Consider the following 22,616-nt stretch of genomic DNA (forward strand, 5'->3'; position numbering starts at 1 on the left):
TTTTAAGTCCTTTCAAATGTTTCAGTGTTTGGATACCTAAAAGAAAAAACAAAAATATTGTAATATATTGCTCAATTTATTAAAATATTTTTTGAATTGCAACTATATCTTTTTCCTTTCCTTCTTTCCCATAGTCATGCAAGTTTTTCCTTTTTTGTTTCAAATTTTTTCTTTTTATTAGAATGTTAGTTTTGTTGTAGCTATCACATGTAGCTTCTTTCAATAAGGAAAAGATATTTCCTCTATAATTAAAAAAGATAGTTTTAGGTATTTGAAAAATGAAATATCCAAAGTTAGATCTATTTGACTGTTTTGTAATCTTTTCTGACATTAGCAATTTACAATTTATACCAAATAACTATGCATGTCACAAATACAAATTTTATTTTATTTTGCACTAAAGTCTACAATTTGTTTTTTATTTGAGGACTTTATATTGTTTTGCTTAACTCTTCTAGTGAATCTCATGTCTGGTCTAAATTAAATCTAATTAGTTTAACCTATTTAGTTAACATTCCCTTTGTGAGTTTGACAGTAAATCTAAGGTCAAATTATATATTTTTTTCTATTAAGATGGTTCATCTTTAGACAGATTTAGAAAATATAATACATGATTTTTGAAGCATCCCCAAGAATGTCATTGTTATCAATTGATGTCATGTTTCCTAGTAACAAATTCAAACTATGCATGCAACATGACACAAAGAATGCATCTGGATTTTCAGAAATATTGACTTGTATGTCTTTTTCTAACCAATCATGTTAGTTCCATTATAATAGGCTTCCCTTTGACAGTCTTTTAAATCAGTGCCTAACATTCAAAGATGTTTTCTCCAGTTCTTCAATTAAATCTGTGTTCCAGATATAAAATAAAGAAATTCTCATTTATTTTGATTTCCTTGTTTTCTTCCTTTTTTAGTTCAACAATTATATGTGATGTGTTAGATTTCAACAAGATTTTGGTTTCTTGCATAATATTTTCTTTTTCTGCTTCATGTATGATTTCTTCTGTCTTTTTATAATTCTTTGTAGTGGTCAGCCTTTGCCATAGCAACAAACAACCCCCAAACTTCAGTGCTTTCCAAGAATAAACACCTACTTTCTTGCTCACAGAGGCCTGTGGTGGGGCTGTGACCATGCCAGGCATCTGTAAGGTTTTCTGACTTCCTCTGGACTCAGTCTGGCTCTACATGCCTTCCCATTCCAATAGCAGGACAAATAGCATCCACTTTGCAGAGCATGAGGTATTCATAGGGGAGACTAGAACATCAAGAGTTGGTACAGACAGAGCCAATCCATTCAAGGACATTTAAAGCTTCTGCTCAGATGTGGCATATATCATGTGCGTGTATTACTCCCAATCTTCTGCTAAGGCAAATTACGTGCCAAGCCAGAAGTTAATAGGATGGAAGAGTACATTTCAACCAGAGGAAAGCAGGGCAAAGGCAGAGACTGAAAGAATAACTGTGGACAAATAGTACTGTCTACCAAGACCAACTTCTTGATCACAAATATTTACTTTCTTCCTTAGACCCAAAGTATTCAACCAAGTCTTCAGGCTTAAAGAGGGGGATCTCATCATATCCATCAGTCCAGTTACAGTTCTTGTTGATCCAGAGACATACAGACTTAAAAAAATATTGTTCTCCTCACCAATGTTCAACATACTATGATCAAACAGGAACAGGATAACTCCAATAAATACTTCTGTTTAGAAAGGGAAGGAATGGGAGGTTCCAATCCACACAATTCTAAAATCCCACTGAGCAAATATTGTGAGTTCCCCCAATGTAAGGGTCAGAATTAATCATTGATCATGCCCCATTCTCACTCCCTACGAGTACTCTGCTGGCTTTTTAGTCTCCACATCTCTTGCCTCAACTTTCTAGAAGTTCTGCCCTCATCTATTATCACCCTTGACCATATTTGGGTAGGGCATAAAAAAACATGCTCTCCCAGTGGTCAAGCAGTTTCCTAAGCCTACTTACTATCCCTATAAAGTAGATTATTTTTTCAATCTCAGTCACAGTCTTTATTAACCCATGTTAAAGCACTTTTGGTAAGAGGGTTATTTTAAATGTTGAAGGGTTTTGTGTGCTTTTCATCTATTTGGTTGCAGTCAACTTCCAATGCCAATAACCACACCCACAGTTCCTTTCAACCTATGTATCTCTGTCTACATATCTTTCTCTCTTCATGACAAGTACCTAAAGCTCCTAAAGCTCATCAGGCTTCGTTAGGTGCAACCATGCTGTTCTTTTCGTTCTCATTTATTTTGTCAAACTGAAATAAACTACTTGGGAATAGATTATTAATCTAAACTGACACTTGAACAAAAGGCGTGTAGGCCATGTTCTAAATGTGGTCTTGTTCCCAGGCTGTGTGTCAATGATATCACTCCCCATTTAGCCCTTGTCCTCAGGTTAAAATGAGGACTTCCTCTTGGAAGGAAGTGAAAAAGAGTAGCATACAGCAAATCCCAAAATTTATGAATCCTCATTTTTTCCTTTCATTTCTCACTGCAAACAGACCAGTTTGTTTCTTAGTTCCTTTCTTATAGTCTCCTATCAAATGCAACCAATAACAACCAACCCATGCTACCAACATTTTGTTTCAAGGCCCCTTCACACAAATTAGTAGATACATTTTCTATCTATCACAGTGTTATGACACCAATGTATAGCATAGGTTACCAATTTTTCTAGCTTCTTATTATATCTTCCTTAATTACTGAAGCAATGCTATGCATTTGAAGGTTGTTAGGGCAGAACCCAGTCTTGGTACCAATTTCTGTATCCATCAGCTTTTGTTGTTGCAACAAGCGCACAAATTGCTTATAACACACACATTAATTTCTTGCTCCTGTTGCTTGAGGGCTATGAGTTAGATACCATCCTGCTGAGTTCTGCCATTGGGATCTGACTGGGTCTAAATGTCTTCTGTCTCTGGGAGCCCGGATGGGTCTACAGCTATTTGTCCTCACAATGGAAGGCAGAAGATCAAACGAAGTGAGAACCAAACCATACAAGCATGTTTGAAGATTAGCATGTACCCAATGTCGATGATATCCATAAGCCAAAGTGAATCATTTGGCTAAACTCAAAGTCAGTGGGGTAGAGAATATGTCCTGCCTATAAGATAACCTAAATAATTAGGAACAAATAATATAATCTATCACACCCATTAAATTAATGATCACACTTCGAATTCTTCATTCCAGATCATGATTGTTAGTTTGATTGTTTTTTTATGTACATATACATAACCATCATTAAGTTCCTTACTTGTAATGACAGGCAGGAGAGATCCTGATGATGATAGAGGACAAACTCCAGAACCTGAAGAAGCGCCAGTCACAGGCATATTTCTTGTGCCAGTTTCTATATCTCTCTTCATGCACCAGTTACTAACATCTTACAGAATGGCACTTCTCTACAAGCTGCACTTCTGTACAATATAAACCTGAGGGGATATTAAATATATGGCTTAACAGCAGCTATATGAAATAGCATAACAAGATAAATTATAAGCCCTTCCTACAGGTGGGATATATCCTCCCCCTAAAGGTTTTCAGGCAAGACTGGAATTTACAGGGGTGCTACAATGAATGAGAGGTAAACAGACATACAGATAAGTGGGTGGATGTGCCAGAGAGAAACACAGGAGAAAGGTTAGAGAGACACAGAGAACACTCACAGATAAAAGGAGGACATGAGTACTTATGAAATTCTAGAGAGGAAAAAATTTTAAGAAGGTGTTGATCAACACTGAGAAATTTTGCATTGAATTAAAGTAAAATAAAGAATATTAGGCCTAATCAGCAGAAGCCTATTGTCAACATGTGGATAATTTTCCAAGGAGATAGAATAAAATTCCAGTCATATCCATCTTAGTATTGAGTTGTTCAGCAATTCTGAAATTAGGACAATAGACATGATGAGCAAATGTTGCCATTTATTGGGGGGAGGATGTGGCAAGATTAAAGGCTTAGGAAGAGGGCCCTGCCTGGGTGTTCTCTGTACTGAAGGCCATGATTTGTGCAGGCTGACAGGAGAGCACTGTGAACATAAAGATAGACAAAAGGCCCAGAAGACACCACAAGCGGATGTGGAAATCTAGAATGTTAAAACATGCTTGATCTACCTCATAGTTTTGCATGTGCCCTGTCCAGGGAATATCCTTAAAAGCTTTAACCTTTAGTTGTGTTGCAGGTGATTAGAGCAAGGCATAGCTAAAACACAGGCAATCACAAACTACATTATCTCCAAGTTCTGCTGTTTCCACCTCCACTATGAGGAGAGTTTCAATATAAATAACCTAAAATACCTCAGAGAGATAGAGAAATCATGACCATTATATTCTCTGGCCCTCACAGATTCAAAATCCTCTTCACACATCCTATTAACCAGTTGGCCCAGAAAGACAAAGGCGGACTTGCTAAACCATCATTGTCCTTACTGAAGAAAAACCCTTGCTAGATATGAAGCCAGAAGTGAAACCTAGCCCTCACAATTCATTCTACAGGGCAGCCAGGGTGGCTCAGCGGTTTAGCGCCACCTTCAGCCCAGGGCCTGATCCTCAAGTCCCAGGATTGAGTCCCACATCAGGCTCCCTGCATGGTGCCTGCTTCTCCCTCTGCCTGTGTCTCTGCCTCTCTCTCTCTCTCTCTCTCATGAATAAATAAATAAAATCTTTAAAACAAAAAAATTCACTCCACAGTTGAACAGACTTACTACTGGGAATTCATATTATAGCATTTTAGTTCTAAAAGTTATCTTGTGCATAGTGTGACCATACAATCTATCATCCAAACCAAGATGACTTTGAGAGTAAATAGAGGATGGCTATTAGTTACTGCAGAACAATGAACATAAACCAGGATGATCCCAACCAAACCAGCATAGTTCCTGAGATGTATGTATAATGGATAGTCTCCAAGTATCCCCTCTATAGTCTATTCATATGCTGCTTCTATTGAGAGGTGAACCTATTTCCCCTCCCCTCAGATCCTGGGCCTTTTGCTTAATTTAACCAGTAGAATCCAGTGGAAGTAATGTCACTGACAGGCCTAGCTTAAGCTTGGCAGCTGCTGTTTTTGCCCTCTTGAAAGTCAGTACCCACGCCGTAAGGAAATCCAGGCCCTAAAAGATGTGAGCACCTGAGTGATTCCCAGACAACACCTTGTAGAGCAGAATCACCCTGTTGACCTGGAGAATCATTAGAAATAATAAATATATATCTTAATACATTACCTTTTGGAATGTTTTGTTATGTAGTAGTAGATAACTGGTCACCCTCCTTATAGGTAATATACTTCACCATCTACAAGCAATACTGTTTAAAATAGTATTAGCCCATAGAGAGCTCTACATTCAATTTTAGCACAATTTGACAGCTCTTACAGAACTAAAACTCAAGTGATCTGAGAACACAGGTACAGTTGCCAGACATATAAGTCATGTGACCTTGAACACAAGCAGCTACATTTAGAAAGTGATCCTCAGTGATTTCTTAGGATTTTAAAAGAAAGACCAATGTGCTAATATTTTCATTGATTTCTCTTTCTACTCTTTTTTTTCTTTTCCAATATCTTGACCAGATGTTTCTGGTAACTAGAACACCTTTGGATCTTCAAGTATCTATTGGCAAACTTGGTATCTTAGTTGTTAAGTAGTTTGAAAAGTTAGATAAATCTCTCTTTCCCAGAGCTCTTTGAAATTCGCAGCAGCAAAGTTCTGAAAAACTTGCCCATTAGCAACACAGCAGGTGAGTCCTGCTGGATGGTCATGACATTCAGTAAGATGATTGTGGCAAGGGAGAAATGGGGAACAGAGAATAGCCTCTGTTGAGATAGGAGACCCTGAGACTCCTACTTGTCTGAAATTTCTAGAAACAGCAAATAAAACAAAACTCTGAAAGTCCTTGGAAAGCTTTCAGAATCCAGCTCTCCTCTTCAGAAGAATGGAGTTTTGTCAGGGAGGTAATAGCATTCAGAGACAAACTGTGTTATGATTCAGATTCAAATCACTTCTGCTAGACCTTAAGCACAGCAAAGCACCAGTATTCAGTCTAACAAGGAAGGGAGGCCAATATGACCCAGTGAAAAGTTTTCATGTAAGAATATTTTTAACAAGTTATATCCTGGTTGTTTGCTCTAAGGGAAGTCCTCAAGCAGAAGTCATTTAAGTAAGGCTTTTAATGAATAGATAAACATCATTTGAGATTAGCTGAGAGAATGGGTACCTCTCTACCTGCTCAATGAATCCTTCACAAATAGAAAAGGAAACTTGAACACATTTTTGCTATTGTCAGAATTTTCCAATTATGGATGCTTGATTTCTCCCAGTTATTACTCTTCTAGTGACCCAGTCTAAAGCAGACAACAAAAAGAACTAAAGAGAAATAACAGCAATTGGTCCTAAAGCAATTTGTGTACTGTCAGTGACCTTCAAAAAAGGCATCGTTGTCCTAAGCTCTTTGGGAAGAAGCAGTTCAGAATGCATATGTTTTGTTTTACCAAGAAAATAGTCACCGCATTATTTTTGTCAACATGTCACCTTAATATATAGGTGTTGCCTGTTAATTGAGGTATGATGCTCTGAAGTTGCAGCATTGAAAGGTACTCTGGTAACTCTGCCTATTATGTATGTTTCCACTCTTTCCCATATGTATCTTTTTTCTTGGTGCTTGCCTATTAGATCAATTTTTTTCATTTGCTTCAGCCAGAGAGCCCTTGATAATTTGCACATTCACTCTATTCAGATTATAAGACATAAAGTCACTGAATTTGAGGATAGAGCAATATAAAGGATACAAAAATGAAACAGGAAAAGAATCACAAAAAAGGATAAACAGATTTTCAGTTGCTGGGACACTATACCAAGTGGTTAACATATGTGCAATTGCGGTGCCAAGGAAGGGCAGAAAAATATTTGAAGAAATTATGATCAGAAATTTTCAAATTTGGTGAAAGTAATAAATCCAGTGATCTGAGAGTCTCAACAAACAACCTCAAGCAAGGTAAACAAAATAGAAAATTATATTAAGGTATAACATAATCAAATAGATTAAAAACTAGTGGAAAAGAAAAAGATCTTTAAAAAGATTCAGTATAAAAAGATACATCATAAATGAAGGACTAAAGATAAAAATGGCTGCATACTCTATTACAAAAACAATGAAAGATAGATGACAATGCAATGACATCTTTAAAGTGCATAAAGAAAAAAACCTGTCAACCTAGAATTCTATATCCAGTGAAAATGACCAACAGAAATTTAAGTGAAATACAGACTTTTCAACATGAAGCATTTCAGGACAAAAGAAGAAAGATCCCTGAAAATAATAAGTATGTGGATTCACATAAAATATATTTTTTCATATTTTAATTTCTTTAGAACATAGTTGGCAGCTTATAACAAAAATAAAAATGTATTGTGGGATTTATAACATCTGTAGATGTTTATTTCTGTAGAAATAAAACATATGTCAAAAATAGTGCAAATTTTGAAAGGATGAAGTGAAAGTATATTGTCGTGAGGTTTTTACATTATGTATGACATAGGAAAATATTATTGGGGAGATATTATTTGAAAGTAGACTGTGACAAGTTAAAATACATTAGGCAACTCCTAAATCTCTAAAAACAAATAAAATGAAGAGCTGTAGCTAATGAGCAAGTACTGGAAATAAAAATTGAATACTTACTCAGAAACAGTTTCTTGAAAAAAAAAAAGCAAGAAAAGAGAAAAAAGAAGTATAGTTAAATTGACAAGTGATAAGCTGATATATTAAAACACAACTATATCAATGACTACATTAATTGCAAATGATCTGCATATTCCAGATAAAATGTAGAGATCATCAGTCTGAATTTAAAAATCACAGATATGAGGGCAAGCTGGCTGTGACATCTGTCACCCCATTGATTGCAAGATGAATGCAGCTGGTCCAGCTGGCTAGGCAGGTGTCCCCATCTTCTCTCACCACTCCATGGGCATCCTTCCTAAAGCTGCAAGCTTGGTCAAAGAGGATGACCTTCCCTGATAGAGGAAGACCATTCTTCATCAAGGGTATATGAGTAGCTATGCTCCCCTGCTAGAACCTTCAAACAAGTCCTTAAGGTCCAATTGTAGGAGAAGGGCAGTCAAGCTTCCAAGACTCCAAACACATCCACATGAGGTGCTGCATGCGGCAGTCTGCTTTAAAAAAAAAAGAAAGAAAAGAAAAGAAAAAGGAAAAGAAAAGTAAAAGAAAGAGAAAAATCAGGACCCAAGTATGTTGTTTATAAGAAATACATCTTAGAAATAAAGATACAAATAGGTAAAAATTAAAAAGATAGAAAATCTATACCTAGCATAATGAGAATAAAGGTGAAATAGCTATATTAATATATACAAAATATTAAAAATATTTCTGAGATAAAGAGTGTCATTTTATAATGATAACAATCTTATGCATTCTTATGCATTCACTAGGAATGCATAAATATATTAAATATATGTGCACCCAACAGATCTTCAACTTACATAAAACAAAAGCTAACAGAACTAAAAGGACAGAGACAAATCCACATCTATAAGGTAGAGATTTTAACATTCTTCTCCCAGGGATTGACAGAATAAGTGACAGAAAATCAATAAACATACAGATAACTTAAACAAAAAAATCAACTAAATAGACTTAATTGACATTTATAGAATGCTTGCCAATAACAACAGAATACAAATTCTTTTGAAGTGTATGTTGAACATGGACTCAGCCAGACCATGTGCTGGGTCATAAAACACATCTCAATAATTTTAGAAGGACTGATATCGCATAATATGTTCTCTTGCCCCAGTAGAATCAATTAGAAATCAATAACAAAGAGGTATCTGGAAAATGTTCAAATATTTGAAAATTAAATAGCATACCTCCACATGTCTATGGGTCAAAAAAATCACAAGGAAAATTAGAAAACATTTTGAAACAAATGAAAATAGTAATGTAACATTTCCAAATTTGAAGGATGTGACTAAAGCAATGCATAAAGAAAAACATATAGTAACACATGCATATATTGGAAATGAAAAGCAGTCTAAAATGAATTCTCAAATAGAACAGACAAACAATAGAGGAAATCAATAAACCCAATAAAATTTATGAAACTCTAACTTGGATTGTATTTGACTTAATGTATGTGTGTGTGTGTGTGTGTATAGTCTGACTCATTCTTTTCTTTCAAGTGATGATTTCATGGCTGGCATTTAAAGAATGCAACTATCTCATTTTGTTTAAAAAATGCTGTGGATTCTGAAACTGAATTAATGAGCTATATAGACACGCCCAGAGATCTGATTACAAATTTGGAAAGTAGAGGCTGAGAAATTCCCTAGGATCGTGTGGGTGGAGAGGCAGGGAGAACCTTTGAGCAGCTTAACAGGAACCTTGGTGCTCTTTGATCTCAAAAGTCAAGGACAGGAACAAAGAAGGTGGACAAGTAATAGCTCTCCTTTTCCTACCCTTAAGGAGTTTCAACAGGAACTTTAAAAAATCTTTCATGTTCCAGCAATATTTTTTTTCTTTCTATACATTAGAAGTTGTGTAGAGAAACTATCTCACTGCTGAAAAGTATTACCAAGATAACAAAAACTGGCTAATATTGAATGTAGACATTGAATACTAAAAAAAAAAAAAAAAAAAGGAAACTCTAACTAGATTCATTGACAAGAAAAAGAACATACAACATACAAATAGCATATGTTAAATAGACAATAAGAGAATATTATAAATAATTTTGTGCCAATAATTTATCTAACTTAATGAAATGCACAAACCCCTAGCAAGTTAAGAACTACCAAAACTGGCACTAGAAGAAACAGAATTCTAAATAACTCTATATCAATCAAATTAATTGAATTAATAATTAAAACCTTCACACAAAGAAAATTCCAGGCCTAGTATGTTTTTCTGGTGAATCCTATCAAACATTTAAGAAACATATCACATAAATTCTATGCAAATGTTTACAGAAAATGAAGGAGGAAGGAACTTTTTCCAGCTCATTTTGTGAAATCTTGATACAACAAAGACATAACAAGACAAAAATCTATAGACCAATATCCCTCGTCAACAGAAACACAAAAATTTTTAACAAAATATTAGCAAATAGAATCAAAAGGAGCTACTTTCTGAAATGGTCAAAGTTTAGAAAATCAGTAGCTTAATTCTGAGATATCCAAATAAATAAATACATATGTATTTATGTACATATGTATATAAATTCATATGCCAAAAGGCACCAAATTAAAAGCAGAAAATTAAATTTAGGGGGTGCCTACGTGGCTCAGTTAGTTAAGCCTCCAACTCTTGATTTTGGCTCAGGTCATGATCTCAGGGTCCTAGGACCCAGCCCTGTGTTGGAGTCTGCATTCAGCCCGAAGTCTGCTTGTCCCTCTCCTCTCTCTCTCTCTCTCTCAAATTAATAAATAAAATCTTTAAAAGAAAAAGAAGGAGGAATAGGAGGAGGAGGAAGGGGGGAGGAGGGGGAGGGGGGAGGAGGGGGAGGAGGGAGAGGAGGAGAAAAGAAAATTTAGAAGGTATCAGCATGGAAACAGAATTAAATCCAGAGAATAGATGAATTTGCCTCAGAAGAAGAGATACAATGATCGAATCCTGTATCCCTATCATATTTAGAAGTAGGGCAGGAAAGAAATAGAATGAAATTAGGAGACATCAAAGATAAAATGTCTTAATAGAGTCAGTCTGACTTCCCAGAAGAAATAGAGACCATGTGAAAGGGGAAAAAAAATGACTGCTTAATTTCCAGAACTGATGATAGACATGGGTCCTCTGATTTGGGGATCACAACAAATCCCCAGCAAATAAAAAAAAAATCCTCAACTAGAGACATCATGATGAAACATCAAAGACAAAAAAAATTCTTAAAAGAAACAACCAAAAAAAGATGAATCATTCATAAGGGGATGAAAATTACACTGACAACATACCTCTTAAAAGCAATAATAAAGGGGCGTCTGGGTGGCTCAGTTAGTTGAGCCTCTGACTCTTGATTTTTGCTCAGGTCATGATGATCTCAAGGTTGTGAGATAGAGCCCATGTCCAGATCTGCACTGGGTGTGGAGCCTGCTTAAGATTCTCTCTCTCCCTCTCCTTCTGCCCCTCCCCCTTCCCTCTCAAAAAAAAAAGGCAACAATAGAAACCAAAACTCAGTGGAACATTATCTTCCACGCTGCTGAAGAAAAATAACTGTGAAGCTATAATTGTATATTCAGCTAAACTAATAAGAGTAAAATAAAGACATTTTCAAACAAACAAAAGTAAACATACATAAATATCCAAGAAAATCCTGCAAAGAAAGAATAATTGAAAGTGACTAACGCTGCCAAATATAAAAGAGCAACAAAAACACTGAGTAATGGCACATACTTAGAAGACGCATAATTAGAGCAAAATACAGCACTAGAAACAGACACAAAAACATAGTGGAAGGTAATTTCCAATGAAGTTAGCCATGACATTCAGTGCTTAAAAGATACACTATTTGATAACATTGCCAGGACGAATGGACAGAAATTTTTAAAAGGAATTAAGTTGATTGAGTGATTTTACCAATACAGCCAGGTAGGAGACTCCTTTCCTCTCAGATGCACTGAACAGATACATGGGCATGGATCAGTCCTCTCTGAGAGAAATCCAGAAATTAGTTGAGTGACTTTTTTTGCATCAGGTCACTGAAAACATGCCCACCTCAAAATGGATAAGAAAAGCTAAGAAACACTCTTGCCATAGCCATAAACCCCATAGCATCTGGCACAGTGCCTTACAACCAGGAGGGAACTCCCAACTCCCATCTTCTCCCCAAACTTTCTTTTTTTATATATAATTTTTTTAAAGAGAGAGTGAGCATAAGTGGGGACAGAGGGAGAAGGAAAAGCAGACTCCCTACAGAGCAGGGAGCCTGATGTGGAGCTTGATCCCAGAACCGCGGAATCATGACCTGAGCCAAAGGCAGATGCTTAAATGACAGCACCACCCAGGTGCCCCTAGAGCCCCAACTCTTAAGGCTGATACCCAAAGCCTCCAAATTACCCATCTCTGAGAGCCACTGGAAATTGTATTTATGAGTTTCACAGGATTGTAGTAGCAAAGAAGCAGTTTTAAAACAGTGGGTGAGGATTTCCCATGTCTGTTGCCCCAGGCTCAGTGCAAAGGAAGCAGACAAATATACTCATCTTCCAGTTTCTCCCTGGAAGGAGTTTGACTACGTCCTTCCCCAGTTACTGCCTGAGGATCCAGCTTCTAATCCTGGAGCCTGAAAGAGCTGTTGGGTACTTCCCCTATCTTCGCCCTCTGGCTTGCTTCAGCAATAAAACCATGGCACCAGCGTCTCCCTGGAAGGAGATTGTCCACACATTGAGCGCTCCAACTTTTGTGGCTGCCACTGTAGGGATAGGCCTTCAATCACCTAGCTCTGATAGCTAATGGGGCTGGAAATTCATGAGTCCCATAGGACTATATTAAACAAAGAAGCAGTTGTTAAATGGGTGCACAAGCACTTCCTACAGCTACTCCCCCACCCCCACTCAGGCTCAGTACAGTGAGGATATAGGCAAAAAGTCCCATCTCTCAATTTCTCCCTGAAAGGGATTTGATTAAATATCTTCCCAGCTGCTACCAGAGGGTCTGGCTTCTAATCAGCCTGCATCTGAGAGCTGACTGAGATCCTCCTGGGAAACTGAAAGAGCTGGCAGGAACATTGTCTGCCACCCCCCTTCCCCCCGGCTCACTCCTATAGTAAAAACCAACTCTCTAACTTCTCCCTGAAAGAAGCTTGTCCACACATCTGCCACCAAACTGTTACGGCTGTCACCCAAGGGACTGGCTCCCAAATCACCTAGCTCTGAGAGCTGATGGGGTTCAATATTCATGAATCCCCCAGACCATACAAAACAAAGAGGCAGTTCTATTTGGATGCACAAGAGCTCCCAGTGAATATTCTCTCTGGCTCAACACAGAGTAAGTAGGAAAAACACCTACATCCTGGTTTCTCCCTGCTAGAGGTCAAACTATGTATCTACTGCCCTAACTTCCCCAGCTGCTGCCTGAAGGTCTGATTTCCAATTGGCCTGCATCAGGGAGCTCAAGGAGCAGACAGTTAATAGTCCTCTGGGAACCTGAACTGTTGTATGGCTATTGCCACATCTTTGGAACACTGATGGGTCTTGTCATACTCTAATCTACTGGGAGCCACTAAGCCACTGAGAACACAGGTGGTGGGCTGGGTAATCACAAAGGTTTGAGAGTCCACCAGGGGGTCAGGTGAGGCTGATTGATGAGGTTCATCTCTTACCTGAGGCCAGCCTGTCAAGACTGACAGAAGGAAACTGTTTTATCTAATTGGCAGAAAGAAACACAAAGAATTTTTTTAAGAAGAAAAAAAAAGAGGAGTTTGTTCCAAACAAAAGAGCAAAATAAGTTCCCAAAAACTAACCTTAATGAAACCAAAATAAATTATTTACTCAACAGAATTGAATATAGCAGTCATAAAGATGCTCACCAAGGTTAGGAGAACAATGCATGCACAGGGTGAAAATTTCAACATAGAGATAGGAAATATAAAAAACTACAAAAAAAACTACAAAACAAATCATAGAACTGAAAAATATAACAACTGAACTAAAAATTTCAATAGAGGGGTCCAACAGCAGACTAAATCAAGGGAAAGAAAAAATTAGCTAATACAAAGAGCAATGGAAATCACTCAGAGGAACAAAAAGAAAAACAGTTTCCAAAAATGAGAATACCTTAATGTACAGATAGAACACCATCGACTGGTTCTATATACACATTATAGGTGTCCCAGAAGAGAGAGAGAGAAACGGGCAGAAAGTGTATTGAAAAAAATAATGGCTAAAAAATTCCCAAACCTGGGAAAAGAAACAGACATCCAGATCTAAAAGATCAGAGATTTTCAAATAAGATGAATCCAAAGAGATGCAACTGAGACACATTATAATTAGTCAACAGTTAAGAGTTCTTCTAGACAATCAAAAGTGGAAGGAGTTCAACACTAGTAAACTGGCCTTACAGGAGATGTTAAACAGAGTTTTTCAAGCTGAAATGAAAAGATGCTAATCAGGGGTGCTTGGGTGGCTCAGTCTGTTAAGCATCTGCCTTCAGCTCAGGTCATAATCTTAGGATCCTGAGACTGAGCCCCATGTTTGGCTCTCTGCTCAGCAGGGAGTCTGCCTCTTTCTCTCTCCCTCTGCCCCTCCCCCTGCTCCTTCTCTCTCTCTCTCTCCCTCTCTCTCTCTAAAATAAATAAATTTTAAAAATCTTTTTAAAAATGTTAATAACATAACAACATATGAAAATATAAAACTTACTGGTGAAGGTAAATATATAGTTAAATTCAGAATGCTATAATATTGTAATTGTAATGGTAGTGTGTAAATCACTTATAACTCTACTAGAAAGGGTAAAAACAAAAGTATCAAGAAAAAAACCCACAATAATTTGTTAATGAATATACAATATAAAAGGATATAAATTGTGACATCAAAAATATAAAATGTTGGGGGGTGTAAAAATGTAGAGATTTTGTATGCATTCAAAGTTAAGCTGTTATTAGCTTAAAACATAGTGTTATAAGAATGATTAAAGTAAACTTCATGGTAACTATAAAATAAAAGCCTATAGTAGATATGTAAAGGATAAAGGACTTAAAGCATAGCACTGAGGAAAATTATCCAACCGCAAAGGAAGAGAGCAAGAGAAGAAAAAAGGAACAAAGGAATTATAAATTAGTGAGGAAACAATGAGCTGAATAGTAATAGTAAGTCCATAGCTATCAACAATTACAAGTGTAAATGGATCAGAATTCTCTAGTCAAAATATACAGAATGGCTGAATGAATAAAAAAACAAGACTCAACTATATGTTGCCCACAAGAAATTTACTTCAGCTTTAAGGGCTCAAATAGATTGGAAGTGAAGGGCTAGGAAAAAATATTTCATGCAAATAGGAATCAAATGAGAGCAGATGTAGCTCTACTTATATCAGACAAAACAAAATTTAAGCCGAAAATTAACAAGTTACCAAAAAAAGGTCATTATTTAATGATAAAAATCATTATGTAAGGTCAATTCATCAAGAAGTTATAATAATTATAAATATTTATGCACCCAACAATTGTAAATATTTATGCACCTAAATTTTAACTAAATATTAACAGATTTGAAGGGAGAAATAGACAGCAATATAATAATAATATGGAAAGTCAATACTCCACTTTCAACAATGGGTAGATCATCCTAAAGAAAATCAGTAAGTAATCATTAAATTTAAATTACACGTTAGACCAGGTGGCTCTAATATACAAATACAGACCATTCTATCCAACATCAGAATACACATTTTTCTCAAGTGCAAGTAAAAGATTCTCCAGGATAGATCATTTATTAGGTAACAAAACAAGTCTTAACAATTTAAGATTGGAATGATATAAAGCATCTTTTCCAACCACAATGATATGAAACCAGAAATTAATAAGAAGAGGAAAACTAGAAAATTCACAAATCTATGAAGATTAAACAACTACTACTACTGCTACTAAACAACCAATGGGTCAAAGAAGAAATCAAAAGGGAAATTAAAAAATGTTTTGAGAAAAATACAAAACACAACGTACCAAAACTTATTGGATGCAGCAAAAAACAGTTCTAAAGAGTAAAGTTTATAGTGATAAATACCTACATTAAGAAAAAATAAATCTCAAGCAGCCTGGGTGGCTCAGCGGTTTAGCAAAGCCTTCAGCCTTGGGCATGATCCTGGAGACCCAGGATCCCTGCATGGAGCATGCTTCTCCCTCTGCCTGTGTCTCTGCCTCTCTCTCTTTCTCTGTCTCTCATGAATAAATAAAATCTTTAAAAAAATAAAAAATAAATCTCAAATAAACAACCTAACTTTATCCTTCAAGGGACTAAAAATGAAGAACAAACTAAACCCATAGTAGAAGGAAAAAAATAACATGATCAGAGCAGCAATAAATAAAATAGAGATTAGAAAGACAAAAGAATAGATTAACAAGACTAAAAGCTAGTTTTTTTTTCAAAAGATAAAGTTAACAAATCTTTAGTTAGACTAGGAAAGAAAAGACAAAACCAGAAATGAAAGAGGAGACATTACAACTGATAACACAGAAATACTAAGAATCATTACAAAACTACTACGGACAATTATGTACCAACGAATTGGAGAATTGGACAGCCTAGCAGAAATGGATACATTCCTAGAAACATACAGCCTACTAAGACTGAATAGTGAAGAAACAAAAAATCTAAACAGACCAATTATGAGTAAAGAGATTGAATCATTAATCAAAAATCTTCCAACAAAGACTAGGACCATATGGCTTTGCTGGTGAAGTCTACCAAGCATTTAAAGAAGGATTAATACCAATCCTTTTCAAACTCTTCCAAAAAATTGAAGAAGAGGGAACAATTCCAAACTCATTTTATGAGGCCAGCATTACCCTGATACCAAAGCCAGACAAGGACACTACAAGAAAAGAAAACAACAGGCCAATATTCCTGATAAACATAGATGCAAAAATCCTCAACAAAGTACTAGCAAACAAATTCAACAATACATTAAAAGAATCGTACATAATGATCAAGCAGGATTTATTCTTAATGCAAGGATGGTTCAACATACGCAAATCATTCAACATGATGCACCACATTAGCAAAATGAAGAATAAAAATCATATGATCCTGTCCATAGATACAAAAAAGCACTTGACAAAATTCAAAATCTTTTCATGCTAAAAACTCAAAAAATTAGGTACAGATAAAAGGTACTTGAACATAATAAAAGCCATATATGCAATCCTACAGTGAGCATCATACTCAATGAAGAAAAGCTGGAAGTTTTTCCTCTAAGATAAAAAATAAGACAAAAATGCTCACTCTTACCACTTTTATTGAACATAGTATTGGCAGTGCTAGACAGAGAATTAGACAAGAACATTTATGCCCTAATAAATAAAAGGCATCCAAATCTATAAAGAAGTAAAACTGTCTCTGTTTGCAGATGATATTTCATATATAGAAAACCTTAAGACTCCACACACAAAAAAAAACTGTTAGAACTAATAAATTCAATAAAGTTGCAGGATTCAAAATGTACAAAAATCAGTTGCATTTCTGTATACTAACAATGAACTATCAGAAAGCAAAATTAAGAAAATCCCATTTACGATGGCATCAAAACTAGGAATAAATGTAAAATAAAATACTTAGGAATAAATGTAACCAGAAGGTGAATGATTTGCACACTGAAAACTGTAAGACATTGATTTAAAGAATATCACTGATAAAGCAATTGAAGAGGACAAACGGAAATAAATAAATGTTCATGAATTAGAAGCATTGATATCATTAAAAGGCCCATACTCCCAAAACGATCTACAGGTTCAATGCAAACCTTGCTGAAATTCCAATGGGATTTTTCACAGAAATAGAAAAAAACAATCCAAAAAATTCATTTGGAACCACAAAAGGCCCCAAATAGCTAAAGCAATATTAAGCAAGAAGAGTAAAGCTTCCTGCTGTTAAACTACATTATAAAGCTATAGGAATCAAAACAGTATGGCACTGGTGTAAAAACAGACACATACCTCAGTAGAAGAATAGACAGATCAGAAATAAATGCACACACGTATGGCCAATTAACTGTCAGCAAAGGCACCATGAATACACAATGGGGAAAGGACAGTCTCTTCAATAAATAATGTTGGGAAAACTGGATATCCACATAGACAAGAATGAAATTGGACCACTATCTTATACCATACATAGAAGATTAAAACAGCTTAAAAACTTGAACATAAAAATAAAACACTTGAACATAAGCCCTAAAACCCTATAACTTTTAGAAGAAAACATAGGGAATTAAGCTCCTTGAAATTGGTCTTGGCAATGATTTTTTTGGACTTGAAACAAAAGCAAAAATAAACAAGCGAGCCTACATCAAACTAAAAGGCTTCTGCACAGCAACGGAAACCATCAACAGAGTAAAAAGGCAACATATGGGAGAAAATATGTGCAAACAACAGACCCAAGAAGGATTAATATGTAAAATGCACAAGGCATGTCTACAACTCAGTAGCAAAAAAACCAAATAACCCAATTTAAAAATGGACCAAAGACCTTGAATAGTCATTTTTTTCCAGAGAAGATATGCAAATGGCCAACAGGTACATTAAAAAGTGCCCGACATCAGCAGGCATCAGAACAGTGCCAATCAAGACTGCAACGAAACGTCACCTCACACTCGTTAGCATGTCTATCACCAAAGGACAAGGGATAACAAATATTGGCTAGGATGTAGAGAAAAAATAACCCTTGAACACTATTGGTGGGAAAGTAAATGTGTACAGCTACTACAGAAAACACTGCAGAGGTTTCTGAAAAATTAGAAATAAAACTACCATATGATCCAGAAATCCCACTTCTGTGTATATATCCAAAGAAAAATAAATCACAGTCTTGATACATATATCATCCCAGGTTCATTACAACATTATTCATGCTAGCCAAGATATGAAACGACCTAAATGTCTGTCCACAGATGAATGGAGAAAGAAAATACATATGCAATGGATTATTATTTAACTTTTAAAAAGAATGAGGTCCTGCCATTTGCAAGAATATAGATGAACCTAGAGGGCATTATGCTAAGGGAAAGAAGTCAGATGGGAAAAGACAAATATTGCATGGTGTCACTTAATATGTGGAATTAAAAAAAACAGTGTCATTAAAACAGAGAATTAATGGTGGTTACCAGGGGTGCGAGGTGGGGGGAATGGGGACATGTTGGCAGAGAGGTACAAACTTACAATCCTAAAATGAATAAATTCCGTGGGTCTAATGTGTAGCATGGTGACTATACCTGGTAACACAGTGTTGTATAATTAAAAGTTTCTGTGAGCTTACATTGTGAGGTGACAGATGTGTTTATTAACTTGATTGTTTGAATCCCTTCACAATATATACATATATCAAATCATCATGTTGCACACTTGAACTATATTACCATTTTGTCAGTCATCATGTTGCACACTTGAACTATATTACCATTTTGTCAGTCATATCTTAATAAACTTGGGGGGAGGAATTACATTGGATCTCAACCATTTCACCCAAAAAATAAATTCCAGATACATAAAAAGATCTAAATGTAAAACTTGAAATTTAAAACTAGAAAAAAGTAGCATTTTTTAGAGCAATGGAAATACTCTCTATGCTATTAAAAAGATGGATACAAGCATTATACATTTGTTCAAACCCACAGAACATACAACATGAAGAGTGAACCCCAATGTACTGTATGGACTTTGAGTGATGGTGATATATCAATGGAGGTTCATCCACTGTAACAACACACCACTCTGGCGAGTGACATCTACATTGCGGGATGCTGTACATGGGGACGAGGGTCAGGGAGTCTCTGGGACATCTCTGTACCTTCCTCTCGCTCATTCTGCTGTGCACCTAAAATTGCTTTTAAAAACCAAAACACTGGAAACTTTTTAAAATTTCAGAATGAGAAAAGCTTTAGTATGACCTAAACCTACAAAAGTAATAATAAATTTGACTATGACCTAACCTTAGAAACCAAAACCAAAAATAATAATAAATTTGACTATGAAAAAATTTTCTACACAGGAAAAAAAAACCCAGCATATACAAACAAACCACATAGAAAAAGTATTTACATTTATTTCACTAATGTTGAAGGGGCCCAATAAATGGCAGCCTTCTATCCTGCTTCATTCCCAAGAAGTTGAGAAATTCAACCAACAAAAATGACCTATGAAGGCCAAAATAACAGCCATTTCTCTGGTAAAGACTTAGTTGTAATATACTGCTTAGTGTGAGAGCCAAATGGGTGGCTAATGGGACCGTAGATCAAGGCATTTTCTGGAAAGTATAAGACACGCCTGTACACAACGGCTACACTGACTTTTCTCTGTCTTTGGACACCCCACGCTCATTGCTACTTCAGAGGCTGTGGGCTTGTTTTTCCTTCTTTTGCACGCAGCATGATCTTTTACTAGATATTCGTGGGCTGGCTTCTTCTCATTACTCATACCTCAGCCCAAATGTGATCTCCTCACAGGGACCTCACCTCAACCCCCGACTCAAAGCAGTCCACTCTTCCCCACCATGATTACCACAATCACAGATTGCCTTGTTTACTTACTTATTTGCTTGAATAGCTATTTTACCTTTATTTTCCTCCACTGAAATTGAAGTTCCTTTAGAACATAAAGCTACTGTTTCATCATGATATCCCCAGAACAGTACCTGGGGTACTGGGATACTGTTTCATCAGTATCCCCTGACACATAGTAAATGCTCAATAAATATTCACTAACTAAATGAGGGCTGCCATTGAAATGAACAGAGAGTGCATCTAGATTGCCTAGAAGGGTCAACAATCTGGGGGAGTCAGAGGTTTCTGAAAGGATGTAAAAACCTGATCTTTAAGTGGGGACATGATGAATGAGTAGGTATTAACTAGGGTAGCCTTTGACTCAAATTGAGGAAAAGGAGAAAGGGGATCTTCCAGAGAGTGCAACTAAAAAGCCACATCTGGGGGGAAAACATGTGAGAAAGAAAGAAAACAGCCCTTGGCTGGGTGGCTGGGTCCATCAGCAGTCCAATATGGCTAGAAGTCAGATTGAGAGGGGAAAGAGAGCAATCGTTGAGACCGGAAATAGTAGCAGAGGCCAAAATCATAGAGGGCTTTTGTGCCATATTAAGGAGATTAGATGTTATCTGAAGGATGGTGGGAATCTCTTGAGACAATTGAGCTTGGAAGCAAACAATCACATTTCTGTTTTGAAACAATCTTGTGTCCTTAACACCTCGTACAGTATGTGGCCAACCTAACTCTTTCCCCACCAAGACCAGCGAATGAACCCATGGTGGAGAATGAGTCTGAGAGGAGCAGCCCTAGGCAGGGGACCAGCAGGGAGGCTGCCACAGTCACCCAGGTGAGAAATGATGGTGGCTGGCTTCAGGAGGTGCCATGGGTGCTTCCAGAGCCCTGCTTGGATGCAGTACTGCCTACGTTTGCAAAGGCTGCTCCATCACTGCTCACCTCGGAGGTCTGGACGGTGTAATCCGCCCCTCTCCCCCCCGTGGGTACTTTATTAGCTTTGCAGGGGGCAGAAGACACCAGCCCAATTCTCCAATTGACCTTCAGACAACTGCCCAGGTTCCTTCAGGATGAGGGCGGGGGGAAGGTGAACAGGTTTCATCTTGGTGTCTCTTACCCTCCCTTCATCTCAGAATGGTCTCTTTTTTGGATTTCTGCAGCCTTATCATTAGCCCTAGACGTTTTTATGAGCATCTCCCTGTCTTTCAAACAAAGGCCCGAGAAAAAGAAGTTGCAAGAACCACTCCACTGAATCCTTTGGTGAGTAGATGGATTCTCATTTGCCTTAAGGAGAAGGGCTCATTAAGTAGATCCTGCGTTCAGCCCTGGCCTGTGTTTACTAAAAGCTAAACACGAGAAACTCTACAAAACCGGTTCCAGAAAGAGGCGAGTCCATCCGTGTCAAGCCACAATCCTGGAAATTGAATGTTTAATTCATAAAGTAAATTATAAGAGATTACTTGTACAAGTAGCTGCAATGTCCTTAAAATTATTCTTTAACTGAGGAAAAGTTTTTTGACCTTTGGAGAAAATGCTTGCTTCTAGCTATGACTAAAAAGAGATTTCCTTCTTTCTCTGTTGTGTTAAGAATCTTTTCTTCTTATAAAGAAGGCACCACAGTGATTTATAACTGTCATAAAAGCCTGGAATCCTTTTGAGGTTAAGCTACTCAGCTATTCAACTTTTACTACAGAAACTTTGAAATTCAAAAAGAAAAAATAATGTAAGTTTTTGAAGGACATGTGTTGCTGTAGGTGATCCTGTTAATTAAAAGTGATTGCCTGCTAGGAAATCATACTTTAAAAAGTTTCATGAATTTATTAGAACCCTGAAGGTATCTTTGTATGCACAGAGCTTTACATGCCATTTATGCAATTTTGTTTCAGATCTGCTTCAAGTCTTGCTGACACTCCCAGAGCAGGGAACAGCACTGTTAGCGTGTGTATGTGTTTTGGCTAATTGAATTATGTGAAAATACATACTAATGAAGCTGTTAACAGAGGTGTTTGCTGAGTAGACTCTCCCTCTAATTTCTTCTAAATTAGTAGCATTTTTTTTTTTTTTTTTTTTTTGCAGCAGATTAACGTTTTAGGAAAGGCTGCCTTCTTATAGAAAAAAATAGCACATTGTCGAATACCGTGTTCTTTTTTTTTTTTTTTTGCATGCTAAAGAGCCCTCTGCACACCTGATGTGCACATTGTACGGGAGAAAACCTAAAAGGCATCTCTAATTTCAAAAATGAGCTACTCTGCAAAGACCCATGATGTGTAATTATCCAATAAAATTAATGAGCAAATTATTAATCTTGTCTTAAAACATGTCGGTGGCCCCCCCTTCACCATCACCACCGCCACCTACACACACTCCCCTCCTCCCCGCCTTAG

This window comes from Canis lupus, chromosome 7 (genome assembly GCF_003254725.2).
Source record: "Canis lupus dingo isolate Sandy chromosome 7, ASM325472v2, whole genome shotgun sequence".
Lineage (NCBI taxonomy): Eukaryota > Metazoa > Chordata > Mammalia > Carnivora > Canidae > Canis > Canis lupus.